The sequence below is a fragment of the Rhinichthys klamathensis genome, unplaced genomic scaffold (genome assembly GCF_029890125.1).
Source record: "Rhinichthys klamathensis goyatoka isolate OS25496 unplaced genomic scaffold, OSU_Roscu_1.1 h1tg000040l_1, whole genome shotgun sequence".
Classification (NCBI taxonomy): domain Eukaryota; kingdom Metazoa; phylum Chordata; class Actinopteri; order Cypriniformes; family Leuciscidae; genus Rhinichthys; species Rhinichthys klamathensis.
The window spans coordinates 13,164,628-13,180,182 of NW_026606587.1; the positions used below are offsets into that span (position 1 = coordinate 13,164,628).

A 15,555-nucleotide genomic window follows, 5' to 3' on the forward strand; every position below is an offset into this window, starting at 1 on the left:
ACTGCGGAGAGGATTATGGTGCCCCCCTGCCAACCCTCCAGGACCTGTACTCTTCCAGAGTGAGGAAGAATCATCACAGACTACTCACAGTTTCTTCCCACAGGCCATTTCCCTTCTGAACAGTTAACATACCTCCCGGGGCATATATGCCTAAGTGCAATACTCCCACTGTTTAGTGCAATATCTTCCAAATTCAGGTGCTATTTATATGTATTCATACTATTCAAAATACTGTACATATTCATAATCTGTAAATGTTTATTCTGACTAAACCAACTGTGACCTTATATTTTTTATAATATTTTCATATTTTTTATAATTTTATTCTTAGAATTTGTATTACTTTGTTTCTTGTTGTATTTGTATTTGTATATATGTGCACTGGAAGCTTCAGTACCAAGGAAAATGCCTTGTGTGTGCAAGCACACTTGGCAATAAAGCTCTTTCTGATTCTGATAATATGGAAATAAATTTCTTTGATAACTTAATTCTTGTTAAGTTCATTTCTTTTTGGAAATATGCAAAACACAGATTTTTTTATCAGAATATTGGCGCCACCATCTGAATTAAGAAGTAAAAGAATGGATGCGAACACAGTTGTGATAAACTAATTTTAATGATAGTGTAATATAATATAATAATATAAGTAGTTTGTACTGTAGGCTACTGAAGAAACACTTTCAAGGATTTTTGCTCAATAACGTTTATTAGGGCTTAAAAGATATCAGTGACAGTGACTTTAATCCATTTCTCTCAAAATATTCAATTTTTAAAAGTTTTTTTTTACCCTGTTTTACCCTTTAGTTTAGTTCTGACACATTACTCACAATCCGAAGTCACTTATGCGACATCTAGTGGACGCTGAAGGGTAAAACTTTTACAAAAGAATATATTAGGCCTAGGCTACTAATGCGCGAGAATATTAATATTGCGCGAGTTATGTATAACCAAGATGTTGCAAACTTTAGGTCTCAGGATCCCCTGGAATACCTGACAGCTGTTTCTCTCATCTACTTTCCCAAAGCCACACAAGGTAAGTCAATCACATTTATTTTTCACTGTAAAACATAACATTTTATAACATAGGCTACTGTATACAGTGCCTGCAATCCTGTCTACTCGCAGGCACTGTATGTAGTACCACTTTTTTCCCCATACTCGTAAACAGTTTATACAGTAGCTGAATGTAGTGCACATTTATTCGCAGTCACAGAGTCTACTCGCAGGCACTGTATAGTCCACTTTTTTCTATACTCGCAGACACTTTATATACTCTACTTCTACCAGTAGTCATCATCACTTTCATCCGTTTAAGTAGTCGTAGGCCTAGTACAAATTAGACTTTTCGCTGACTTGCGATGCCAGCGTCGCTCTCTCTACTACTTGAGCTAAACTGAACAACCATCCAAATGAAGTAATGTAAGCGGTATCTTGCGCGCTCTAAGCGTCATGACGTCATGCGCTAGAGACCCGCCCACCTGCAGGTGAATTTCTGATTGCGCAGAACGTTACGTCATCTATTTTTCATATAATTTCGTTCCTTTTTCACATCGCTATTCTTTGGCTAAATTCGGAAAAGTAATAAAGATATGGCAGAGAGCTAGCCTATATAGAGCAATGTTCTATTTGGAATCGAATGTGACGCCGGGGACCCCCCATATATAATAATATATATATATATATATATATATATATATATAAACCTAAGTAACAATTGCTGAACAAAATTATGTAAAACGATTTAGTCACTCTTGCCGTGTTTTACGTGTCACATGATCTGGTCTGGTAAATAAAAAATGTGGAAAAGTTTTGTAGTTAAAATGGAGCTATACACCTAAAACTGATGAATTTCATACGGATGAATTTCTTCTTTGTTTGCCATATCTTAAATTTTTTATGTAAACATACCAATCTTTTTATGCCCTCTGTGATTTACCAATAAAAATGTTGTAATGTGACAAATTGAAGAAAAATACTGAGTCCAAAATATTTCCCACTTGTTTATTTATTGATTTTCTTATGTTGAAAATGTACACTTCCACCTGTGTCATGACGTCATGCGCTAGAGACCCGCCCCCCTGCAGGTGAATTTTTGATTGCGATGTCCGTCAGCCAATAAGGAAACGGCATGACGTCATCTAGCTGCTATGTTCAGTTCAGTTCATTCCGACCCATTTCACATCGCTATGAAGTCTGAAAATAAAGATATGGCAGATATAGTAAACTGTAAAAGTAATGTGCGACTCCGATTTTAGACTTTAGAAAACCAAAAACCTGTCAGAACTGGCTACAGCAGGTGCTTTCACAGCTGGCTCAAAAACATTCTTCATGACAATTTATGTATTTGTTTGTTTGTTTTAAAGAAGTAAATGTCCAAATGCGTAAACACTACAACATCTTTGAAATAAATAATAGGCCTACTAAAAAAATCAAATGAATAAAATTAGGCAAATCAAGCCAGCTTCAGAGCATCAGCTTCTATGTAACATTATTAATGTCATTGCTGTCACATTACAGTATAGGTAGGCCTATGTCAAAAATGGAAAATAGATGAAATGTTTTCATTGAATGGACTATAGGCCTAAAAACCAGCGGTAAACTAACAAGTTCTTTTGGCTACAAAATATGTAACTGACATTTTTCACTGACAATTGGAGTGTTTCAATGTTGTTTCAGCATTTGTTTTGCCCTCAAACTTTTAAATAATATTTCCATATAAATCTACAGAACATGATGTCTGAGTGTGCGATACAGGAGGAGGAGTGGGAAGCTATGAAAACACCCAGACTGGAACCAGGGACTGGAACAGAGAACGTCGCCATCATTGAGCATCAGTGTCTCAATTCCCAGTTGGAAAACGCAATTGTGGTTACGCCTCGCTTAACCCCGAGAGAACCAGAGGTAAACAAACGAGTTCTATTGGCTACAAAATATTTAATTGACATTTTTTACTGACAATTGAAGTGTTTCGATGTTGTTTCAGCATTTTTCTTTTTTGCCCTCAAACCATAATAATATTTCTGTAATCATTTCTGTAATTCAGTAATCATTGAGCATGAGTTTCTCAATTTCCAGGTGGAAAACTTTGGAGTTGTGGTTACGCCTCGTTTAACCCCGAGAGAACTTTCAGAGGACAACATGCAAAACACGAACAAGGGAAGAATCATCATGGCCTTCATCATGGCCTTCTTCCAACGATCATGGCAGGCCATAAAACAGGGTTTCCCCGGCTGCCTTTGGCCCAACTAAGTTCCATTTAAACTACTCTAACTGTAGTTGAAAATAATCTAAAAAAAGGATCAGCTACATGTAACCCTGGGTGATGGTCTTCTTTATTTGGGATTTTTACTTTGAAATAAATTATAACCACGGGCAAATAGAGCATTGCATATTGTGCCTTTTTTACACCCACAGAAAGAACCTGATTTCTATTTGTTAACACACACACGAAACACATAGTGAACAAACATTCTGTAACAATCTTCAACCAGTCACACTTAACCATCAAGTTAAATGGGGTTATCCGATTATTTTATGTCTTGGAAGCAACACACACACACACACACACACACACACACACACAAATATAAAATGCGAAATACAACCAATGATGTGTGACTTTTAACATATTTGTATTGAAATACATTTTGATTACACAACATATTTCACAGATGGAACCCTATTTCCCACATTAAGTGTAAGACTACACTGTAAAAAATAATCCTGTAAAAAAACGGTAAACTACTGGCAGCTGTGGTTGCCAGCATCATACCGCAAAAATAGGGTGTGTTACTGTTTTTGAAATTAACAGCTAAATACCTATTGTCAGCTACAGTATAAAACTTTAATTTAACAGCTATATGCTGTAACACAAAAACAGTAACACACCGTATTGTTACGGTATGATGCTGGCAACCACAGCTGCCAGTAGTTTACCGTTTTTTTACAGGATTATTTTTTACAGTGTATGTAAATAATAATAATTATTAAAAAAACACCTGACACTGTTTATCAGAGCACTTTATCATCTGATTCTTTCTCCGTTATCTGCAACACACAACATCCATTTGAAAGTTACAGCATGCAATATAACTACATGAAAAACAATGTTTCATGCACACTTAAAACTTGCATACTGTGCTCAGTACATAAAAACTGCAAAAACAGAAAGTGTAGTATGATATTTAAAACAAGCCAGCATTTACATATAACGTAGCATCCATCTGGAGGAAATAATTTTCTCTTTTATATAGCCTATGCAAGACATTTGTGATGAAGTACCAGTAATACGTGGTGGTGACATCACTAAAATATAAAACAAGACATAGGCCTACGTAGGAAAAAGTTGATATCCTTTTAATAAAATGCACACACACTTCAAAAACACCAACAAGGTATAAAACGCATTACAAATCAATCATGTATGAACGATAAAAAGTCCAAAGTACAAAAAACAACAATTTCAAAAGTCCTCAGGGAATCCTTCCATTCAAACATCTGCAACTGGAAATATCTTTAACAAATTTCAGTCAATAATCATAAGGGAAAACTCAGCCCACAAATTTCTTGTCTGATATGGCTGAAATGTTTTTTGTGTGGGACCCCAAAGGGTTTTTTGAAACTCAAGGCTCAAAGCTCTTTAAACATGCACAGTGTGATATATATGTAATGCACTGTAATGCAGTGAATGTATTGACCATATGTGTAGGTTTAGTATTGGTTGCATATCCATTTTATACATTTGTAGCGCCACATAAAAACAATCCAAAAACAGCTAAGGAGCTGAGTACAGGAATTACTTCTGTGACACGTTTAAATATTAGGGGTCGGAATCTTTAGGCATTAGGAATGATGTGTAATGATATTTATCCTCCAGTTTAAGACTCTGGTGGCTCTCACACAGATTCTGCAAAAGACACACACACACGTAATAAAAGATAACTTGACATGTTTCCTTGATACCTCGGTTTCTATTTAGCCGCTCTAAGCGGTAGACTGGACTCTCTTCTCCTTCCTTCTAGGCATTGAATACTTTGTCTTGAGCAGGGAGTTGAACTTGATGAAGTTGTTGATGATCATGGGCACAGGCAGGATGATGAGCAGAACCCCGACCACTGCACAGAGAATGGCTACACACTTGCTTTGAACTGTTACGCAGAGATGTATAGTAACGAAGTAGAACTACTTCACTACTGTACTTAAGTACTAAAAGGCTGTATCTGTACTCTGGTAGAGTATTATTTTTTGTCCTACTTCCACTTTTACTTCAGTACATATTTTTGATGAGTTTAATACTTTTTACTCCAATAAATTTTTTACTCATTACAATTATAAAAATGTTACGAATCATTCCAAACCCACATAATCATTGCCAGAGCGGTAGATGACTCTGTCACCAGGTTTGATGAAGCTTGCTCATCATTGAGGGAATCAAGCGATCAAGAAGACCGCGTGTGCTCCTGTTCTGCCTTTCGCTCTGCTGCCTGCCTCCATTGAAAACACTTGAGATTTGTTAGTTTGTTTCGAGATGAAAGAACCAGAAACACCATTCAACTTCGAGTGATCGTGGCGGTGAGGAAGGAGACCCCTGGCCCTACTTAGAGTCCATGTTTTCATTTGTCGAGGTGAAAGACAATTCATATAGAATTTGCGAGGACGCCGGCGCACTGAATCGTTCTTTGTTTTTAATAGTTCAAAGTTACTATTAGATTTAATGTTAGTACCTTGACAAACTATACATCATTAAAAAGATATAAGACTCAAGTTTCAGTATTTGACCACTATTGTATTCTGAGAAACTTAGTGACAGTTATGTCTTAATTTGTGTCAGGAGTTATGTAATGAAAAAATGAGTCGATACCTTTAATATGAATTATGAGCGTCAGCCGCTCCCATTAAAAAAAAAAAAACCTCCTATGTAGTCGTCATGAAAGCGCTTGACAAAACAATGTCCCTCGGGCTTTTAGCTTGTGCAGTTTTTGACAAATATTGATAGATTTCCATAGATTACGTCAGATCTCTATAGAGAGGAATAATATTTATTGGATTTATACCCAAAATGGGCCGATGAAATTATTATGAGCTTTATAATAATAATAATAATTTTCTGTGTACTCAAAGCGCTTTACATTGAAGGGGGAATCTCCTCAACCACCACCAATGTGCAGCATCCACCTGGATGATGCGACGGCAGCCATATTGCGCCAGAACGCCCACCACACACCAGCTTATTGGTGGAGAGGAGACAGAGTTATGAAGCCAATCAGTATATGGGGATGATTAGGAGGCCATGATGGACAGAGGCCAATGGGCAAATTTGGCCAGGATGCCGGGGTTACACCCCTACTCTTTTTTTCGAAGAACATCCTGGGATTTTTAATGACCACAGAGAGTCAGGACCTCGGTTTTAACGTCTCATCCGAAGGACGGTGCTCTTTTGACAGTATAGTGTCCCCGTCACTATACTGGGGCGTTAGGACCCACACAGACCACAGGGTGAGCACCCCCTGCTGGCCTCACTAACACCTCTTCCAGCAGCAACCTGGTTTTCTCAGAAGGTCTCCCATCCAGGTACTGACCAGGCTCAGCCCTGCTTTGGATACTCTGATATACTGTATTTTCAATCCATACCGGCAGCCTGAGGGCGCCCTGTGCACATTTAGTCCATATGAAGAAGAGCCATATGTGACATTCCAGGAAGTCCCTGACATAAACAAAGCTTTCAGATATCGCTGTAACATGCAGATAAATACCCAATAAGCTGTGGAGAAAAAAGGCACAAGCAGGGAAGAGAAGGGTGAGATGCTTTACTACATAATACAATACTTGTACTTTTACTTTCAGTACTTGAGTAGTAAATTTAAAAAAAAAAACTACTTGCAATACTTAAGTACAATTTTTTTTGAATACTTTAGTACTTCCACTTAAGTATGGTGCTTAAAGAGCACTTCAACTTCTACTCAAGTCACTTTTTTGATAGAGCACTTGTACTTTTACTCAAGTCTGTGTCTCTAGTACTTTATACATCTCTGCGGGATACATGTCTCCATAACCCACTGTGGTCAGTGTGACCACTGCCCACCAACAACTGGAGGGAATGGCAAGAAATGAAGAGTCCATATTAATTAGGTAGAATTCTGCGTAATAAGCCATGGTACCGAAGATGAGTGTGCAGCTGAAGAGTATTAGAAGGAACCGTGCAGAGAGCCGTCGCACTGGCGCGGAGTGTGTGTTTGAGAACTCTCACACTGAACACATGCTGCATCAGCTTAAAGACGCGAAGGATGCGAATGCATCGCATTACATGCAGAAAGCCCAATGCCTGAATGCAGAACGACCCCGAACACCAGCATGGTTTATACGCATGTGCTGAAATGGTCTAGTGGCAGAATTATTGCCAAGCGTGTCAGAGGTTCTGGGTTCTAATCCACACTCGAATAGTTTTTTTCCCCCTCTTCAGACCCTGAGACTGTGGATCCGTAGACAGAGCAAGCATAATCGTGATGGAGTAACTCACGAAGGCTGTGCTTTACATTTTCTCGGTCAAAGTCCTCAAGGCATGCCATTCTGTCAAAAATGATCTTGGAAATATCTTTCGTCACAGCTTCACAAGTATCAATTCTGCGTCTGGCGTCACTGGATGGAGCAATGTAATCTCTAATTTCTAGGTAGACGTGCATGACATCATCTCTTCCCTTCTCCAGTGCATTAATAAGTGCTACCAGTTGGCTCTCACTAACGTCTGTTTTTAGCTCTGCCCTTGTGTTGCGAGCCCGGTCCTTCCATTGTTCGTAGAGCTGAATCAATCTTTTTTCCTTTTTCAGGGCCTCCTCCTTTTTATATGCACGCATCTTCTCCGTGGGGTTCCGTTGTCGATCAGAACGGTGAAGCTCCTCCTCTTCCATTCCATTATGAGGCGCCTCCACCTGCTGATCTGGGTTGTTATTTTCAGAAACGTCCATTTTCTTTACAGGAGTGCCACAGACTAGATCATCACATCAAGTCCTTTGGTTGTCATTAGACAGCTTTCAGATGTGTGATGAAGCTGTTGTTCTTCTGGGTAAAGCTTTTACTGTAGCATTCCCGACTGAACAGATGCAAGGTACTCTCAGGGACTGATGCATGGGCGTCGGAAGCAAAATAAATGTGGGTGGGTCATCCTCCAGATTATTTTTTTTTTTTACTGGAGTAGATTAGGGGTGTTCCCGAACCTTATCTAAAATATCAATACAATAATGAGTGAAGTGAATGAGTGAGAGTAAAAATTAAACGAGCGCAAATCCGTCTATGCGTGCATCTCTCAGAAACCACAGCTTGGCAAGAGTAATATCAACTCAAATAGGATATTGTATATTATTGTATGTATTTTTAAATGATTTAAGCTTTGTTCACTATACAGGCTACTCGAATGAATTGAATAAGCACACCACGACCACAAATCAAACATGGCGTTAATTGCCGTCTCTGTCTCAGCAACCAGTTCTAATAGCCTAATCAACTAAGATTCATATACATTAATTACTACATGATGTGTCTATTTAAATGTTTTAAACTTCGTACGATGTCCCATAGGAACATGGACAAGGACACATGAAACTCCGTTACGGACGTGACCACTCTGGGAAAGGATTATTTTCAATCATACAGCCGTAGTCTAAGTTGTGGAATAGCCTCTTTTCCTTAAGCTGCTGACGAAGCTCCTGGAAATCTGTGAAAGTTTTCAGAAGAGAGCAGATTAATCACGTTTGACCTTTCTTGTTACCATGAAATACAAAGCATTTGTTGCTGTTACTATGACATGAACATTTAATCACTGCTAACATTCATTATCAGTCCCCTGTGTTTCACACTTTGCTCATTCGTCATCAAGGTTTGACACTTATCATTTTACTGTCATTTTATGTCAGACTCGCTTTATATTTTTCAAGCAATGTTGTTTCCACTTAGTTCTTGTTATCGATCTTACCTTGGGACAGGAATAGTTGATCCCCAACCTGATATTTTACATGATTGGTGACAATCCAGTATGTATCCAAAGAATAATTCAGCTTTTTTCACTTCATCAGGCTCGCTTTTACTTCCTGTAAGCAATACATTTCCAGTGTTCAGTAAAACATCACCAGTCATCAGTGATCTGTGTTCAAAAAGCCAACTTACTTTCAAAGTGAACTTCGTCAAAGTCTGCTAATTTTCTCATCAGGGTTTTTGGGTTGATCAGTATCGATTCCAGGTTTACTGGGTAAAAAACCCCATGATTCATGCAGTAACGCATTGCCAGAGCGATTTGCCACATGATTTGTTCCACCGTGTCTCCAGTCAGGCACCTTCCTTTCCTTCTATTAAACTCACGCAAGTTCACATAGCCAGGAAGATGTTCCATTATCATCACGTATTGGTCTTTCATGATGAAACAGTCATATAACCGTATGATATAGTCGCGAGTTGGCTTTTGCAATGTAGTCCCCTCTTTGACAGGCTAAAGAAAAGAGATTGACAAAACATTTGCTAATTTCAAATCTCCAAATTAAAGAAATGAAAGATGAAAGAATTAGCTATGTTTCCAACACCCTGTTTTTATGCACATTTTGAAGTATAGCGTCAGAAACAAGTGATGGTATTGGCAGTGGTGGAATGTAACGAAGTACAAATACTTCGTTACTTTACTTAAGTACATTTTTCACGTATCAGTACTTTACTTAAGTAGAATCAATAGTGCATACTTTTTACTTTTACTTCGTTACATTTTGCAGCAATTATTATACTTTCTACTCCACTACATTTCTACAACGTTCTGTTACATTTTCGTTAAATTTTCTGATCAGTTTTCCCCTGTCAAAACGTCATCCTGACCGTCCGTTCATCGCACATTTCTGTCTCACCAGTGAAGTTTGGTTGCCATAGATATATCAACCCGGTATAGCACGCAGTGTGTTTATCGTGCAATTTATACGCGGAAATTAGTTTTTACATGCATAGGAAACGCATTGGTAGGTTTAGTAGTGATGTGGGGTGCGTGTGTATTATACGTTTGGTTAGAATTAGTATGGCAAGCCAAGAGGTTCAGAATTACGCCATAAATTAATCGCGTTTACAGCCAAACGCCGTCATATACGTCGTTTTAACATAATATGTGTGTATATATATATATATATACACACCGTATATAGTAAGGGTATATAGCAAGCTTGATGTGTATATTGCCTAATTGCAAGCTTGTTCAGAAATGGTGACAAAAACTTAAAATATAACTGCTTTTCCATCATATTGAACATCATTATATGAGTATTAGGTTGAATGAGTTAGAATTAACTGTTTTATTAATCATTAGAATATAGACATTAAGAGAATAAATTGTTATGCAAGTACTTTTACTTTTAATACTTAAAGTACATTTAAAATCAGGTACTTTTTACTTTTTACTTAAGTAGGGTTGTCATTGTGGTACTTCTACTTTTACTAAAGTAAATATGTCTCTGGTTATTTGTACTTTTACTTAAGTACTGAGATTCAGTACTTCCTCCACCACTGGGTATTGGTAACAGCACAGGCAAAAACATGTTTTTTTCTTTCACTGGTCAATTTTGAGATTTTGGGCTATTTGTCTTCAATAACATGTCGTCTTTCAGACTTGTGGTGAAAACATTTACAAAATACACATTTAGGTCTTTATTTTACTACACTTTGTCTGTTTGCGTCTGTAGATTTCTCCTAAATTCAACAAAAAGTTGTTCTAAATCAACATGCTCTGCGATGGCGATCTGTACAAATATGGTCATTTCCTTTTTATCAGCCACCAATCGTGAAAGTACAATGGGCGTTTAACTCTAAAACCGAAATCTCATTGGCTGTTGTCAATTTCTGACAACGTGATTCGTTTAGATGCATCACGTGACGTGCTCTGACATTTAGATGTGTGTTTTTGACACTTTTTCTGTTCAGTTGAAGGCCATAAATGCTGTGTATTATAAGTTGTAATGTGATTTAGGTGGTTTGTATTGTTGTTGCTAATGATTTGATAAGATATTGTGTATGTAAATAGTTGTTTCCACTAAAAAAAAGTATGAATTTTTACATTACAAATCTTTAAATGCTGTTTTCTCAAAATGAGTTGTTTGTCATTCTCCAGTAGAAACATCTCAGCCTGTGTAGCACCTATGTACACCAAACCTTCCAGTTATACACTTAGCAGTATTCTGAAGATATTTTCAGAGGGATTTGTTTATAAATCATTCCTGGCCTGATTTATGTGACATTTTAATAAAAAAAATATGGCGAGAATTGATTTAAGGCTATGGACAGTATGGTATATTTTGATTTCCTAGGTAATGAAAGCATATATCCTGAAATCCCTCTGAAATTATTTTTTCATCTCGTGTGTAAACAAAATGAAAAAATAATTTTGCACCTGGCTTTGTCATATGTTCAGATCTATCTACCGAAAATATATGCAAAATTATGCATATTTAATGAGATAATGCATAATTTGCACAAATTTCAAAAACTTGTAATACATTTTTTTATATACTTGTGTAAGTAATCAACTGAGAAAGTTTAATGGTGATATCTATTATTTAAAAATGTTGCCCTATTCACCTGTAGTGTCTCGCAATAAAGTTTCCACACTCGCTTGAGGTGGTTTTTGACTTGTGCGAAAAAGGATTAAAGCTCCTGTAGGTAACATATGAAAACATGTATTTGCTAAAACTGTCATTATGTCCTGACAGTAGAATATGAGACAGATAATCTGTGTAAAAATCAAGCTCCTCCCAGTGGTCCTATTGCCATTTGCAAGAAATACACGCTCCCGGTCCGAAACAACCAATCAGAGCCAGGAGGAATGTCTCAGCAGTGTCAATCACGCTCGTGTACGCGCTGATCACACCCCTCTCTTGCACAGCGCGAGCCGTCGTTCAAACTCAAGATTGCCGGCGTGCTGCAGCTGTGCTTATGATGGAGAAACAACCTAAACTGCCAATTCTCGAGTGACACCTGCTCATCAAACAAAGAGGTAAAAGGAAAAAGACCGATGACGATAAACAAGCGAAAAAGAAAGAATTACACAGAGCCCATTGACTCGGTGTCAAAACTCTAGCCGCATAACATGTAGTGCTAGATAAAATGTCACGCACTCTGCTAAGCAACAATTGAAACCTGCTAATTCACTGGCTTGTCATGTTGCTGAAATAATGTACGGTACTAGCACACCTTATCTAGCATTATATATCGCTAGAATAATTACTTACATACTGTAACGTTAGTTACCGTTATATTAACTAGCTATTTATAACTTATAGAAAGAGTGCAACGTTATAAAGTTACATGTAGGCTATTGCAAAATACATAATGATTTGAGGACCAAGTTTGTAGTCAAAGTATGGGCAGGCCATAGTCAATGTAAAGCATATTGTTGACGTTTAGTCCCTATTAGTGAATGTGCCATATCACTTTTTATCTGCCGTCATCGTTGGCCCTGTTTACTAGCCTGCGCGTTCACGACAGGCTCCGCTGTGGAGGACGAGCTGTGGAGGGAGGGCTGTAGCGCAGCAGAGAGCAAGGGGGTGGGACCTGGAAGTTGTGCTTGTTCACATTTTCAGGCTAAGTCAACGTTTTGTCAAAACTCCCTACTGCAGCTTTAATGCGAATAATGGGAGATGGAAACGCATTTGCCAAATTAATTTAATTTATATTGAACTATTCAAAATAAAACCATTCTAAGCACATCACACTTAAAACAGAACACATTTATAAGGTTGTTAAAGGTCGTCCCTGCTCGATATGACAGTTTCACCTTACAAACTCTACATTCTGCCTTTATGTTGTCTGTTATTAAAATGCATTCAAATGCTTCTTCGTTTGCTTGTATTACTGATATTGTTTTGTGACCTAAAATTAAGGATGAAAACACATCAAAATAACATTAAGCTAGAGACTACTTGTGTGGCTGAGCAGTGTAGCGAAAGGATAATCATATTATCCTTATTAACCCTCCTATTATCTTTGGGGTCAATTTGACCCCATTCAATGTATAACGTCTGTAAATACATGATTTTTTTTGTTTTGTTTTTTTGCTTCAAATTTAATGACTTTTCCTAATTTAATGGGGACAGCTCTGTAAACATAAATTAACCGGCTGATATTTTCTCAATGTCCTGTACACATTTTGTAGCATTGGTGTTCCTTGGGGTCAATTTGACCCCAGGCCCTTTTAGCTGTATAATAAAACAGAAGAAATATTCAAATTTCACACACATTTGTTTTGGTTGTTTTATTGAGGTCAATATAACATGTTATAATTTATAATGTTCATTATAATTTTACATACCGTATTCAATATTATATTCAAAAAACGTCCCTCTGTTTTAGGGCTCTAACATAACCATATCTGTAGTATTGCGAGAACCATTAGTAGTTAACATGACATGGGACATAATTCTCATGAGAACTAATAATTCTTTCCCGTGCCATGGGGGAGGGGGAAACATCATTTTTGCAAGATTGACCCCAAACATAACTCGTGTTACTATCCTTGATAAAATAAATAATTTTTCTTTCCAAATGTTATAGATTACAAAAATCAATACTTAGAAATATTATAAAACACCAAATATATATATACTTTAACAATTTTAGGTCAATGAGTAATTTTCAATCAGATTTTATGGTGATTTGTACATTTGTCCATAGATGTGCAATCGGTATTCTGGATGTATAAGGGGTGGGGAGGAGGGTGGATGTCAACTTAAAGTGTTATTTAAGTAGTCAACAAAGACATAAATTACCTGAGACAAACCTTTGTAAAAAAAAAAAAAAAACATATTCCGGAGGTTTAAATTACTGGGGTCAAATTGACCCCAGTAAAAAAAAAAATTTACATGAACTTTATAACAAATTGACCCCAGTGGGTAAAAAATGTTATCAGATTTGAGGGTAACAGGAGGGTTAACATACAAAAATACAACAAGGGAAACCGGCTCTCAGACGGGAACCGACTCTGACCGTTCTCTTAAAGCAGTCGCTTATTGATTCGAACGACACACATCACTATTGTTTCCGCTGACGGTGTTTCATTTACTGTTGGTTACTAGGTTACCAATACCACGCCGTCCGCTCAAACCACCTGATGGGAACGCACCTAATTCACATTTGTTTGTTTTTTTTTTAAAAAAAAATTGCTTCACTTATGGATGGAAACTCAGCTAATGTGAAAAAAAAAAAAAACTTTACATGAACTTTATAACCGATGCTTCTAGGCTTTGGTTGTGTAATTCAGTTATATCTCATACTATCTACATACCAAATTTTCATGAAGAATAAAGTCACTTACCGTTTCCAATGTTCCCCAAAATCTGCGCCTCTCAACAAATTTGATGACAACCTAAAAAATAAAGAAAATGTTTGCAAAGGTAAGTTAAACTTGTACACGATCATCTACAGTCTTTACACTTTTTGATCAAAACTGTAAACTCTGATGTTTATGGCAAGACTCAAAGTTCATAGAAGGAAACAAGAGACAAAACGTTTGGTTAAGGAGAAATAGCAACATACTTTCTGGCCGTCCGATCTTCTAATTCCTTTAAAGAAGCGATCACCATAACTCAGTTTCTTTCCCACTTTATAAAGGGACTGAAAGTATTCATATGTTGCAGTGTCGGTTCATCATCGGTTAACATACAGCATGAGACTGAACGCACCTGTGCAATCCGGTGAGGAGCCGGTATGAGTGGAGATTACAAATAAAACCAGAACAACAGATTGAAATAACTGGAGACTCACGCTCTGTTGGCTCGGCTGGATCTGGATCTGCTGGAGTCGGCTCTGGTCCGGGTGTTTGTGGACGCTTTAAGGCTTTCCCTGCTGTCTGGAAACGAGAACAGCCTTTCCTCCCTTTTGTGTGTTTTTCTGAAAGCAAAGAATATTGATTATGTAGGAGCCTTTTACAGGTTTTTCCATATTGTCTTATATTTTCCCTTCTTGTCTGTTTTCTGGAGTCTGTGTGTAAAGCCACGGGTGTCTAATGAGATGGCGAGGTTTGCTGGGAGCACACAGTCTTCAGACCATCTTTCTCTCCTTCAACATGTGGGACAGTGTGTCTGTTAGTAAGAGTGAGCGCTCGTGAGCGGGCACGTGACTTACATTTATACGAGGTTGAACTGGCCGTGTGACAGTCTGACAGAGCGGGCATAAGATGGGCGCGAGTTCGCGGGCGAATTTAATAACACGGAGCGTTATTAACCAATTGATCCATATATAAGGCGCTCCGGATTATAAGGCGCACTGTCGTTTTTTGAGAAAATTAAAGGCTTTTAAGTGCGCCTTATAGTGCGGAAAATACGGTACATTTTCCTGGACTTTATGGAGATATCAAGGAATCAACAAAGAGGTGTCTGAAACTTCCCCAGTGAACCCAAGAAGTGACTTTAAATGGAGTAAAGGACACTACAGATTAGAAACATCTTTTTTTATCAGCACAGATTAGGGATGGGCATAGGTGTAATTTGCGGGTGGGACGGGTGGGACATGTCCCCACCACTTTTTGCCAGGATCGATATTGTCCCC

General features: G+C 37.7%; 1 pseudogene; it reads right to left on the minus strand.

Moving 5' to 3' along the window:
* Positions 1–4,903: 4,903 nt before the first annotated feature.
* On the minus strand, positions 4,904–7,961 carry LOC130081789 (uncharacterized; annotated as a pseudogene).
* Between the last annotated feature and the right edge of the window lie 7,594 nt (positions 7,962–15,555).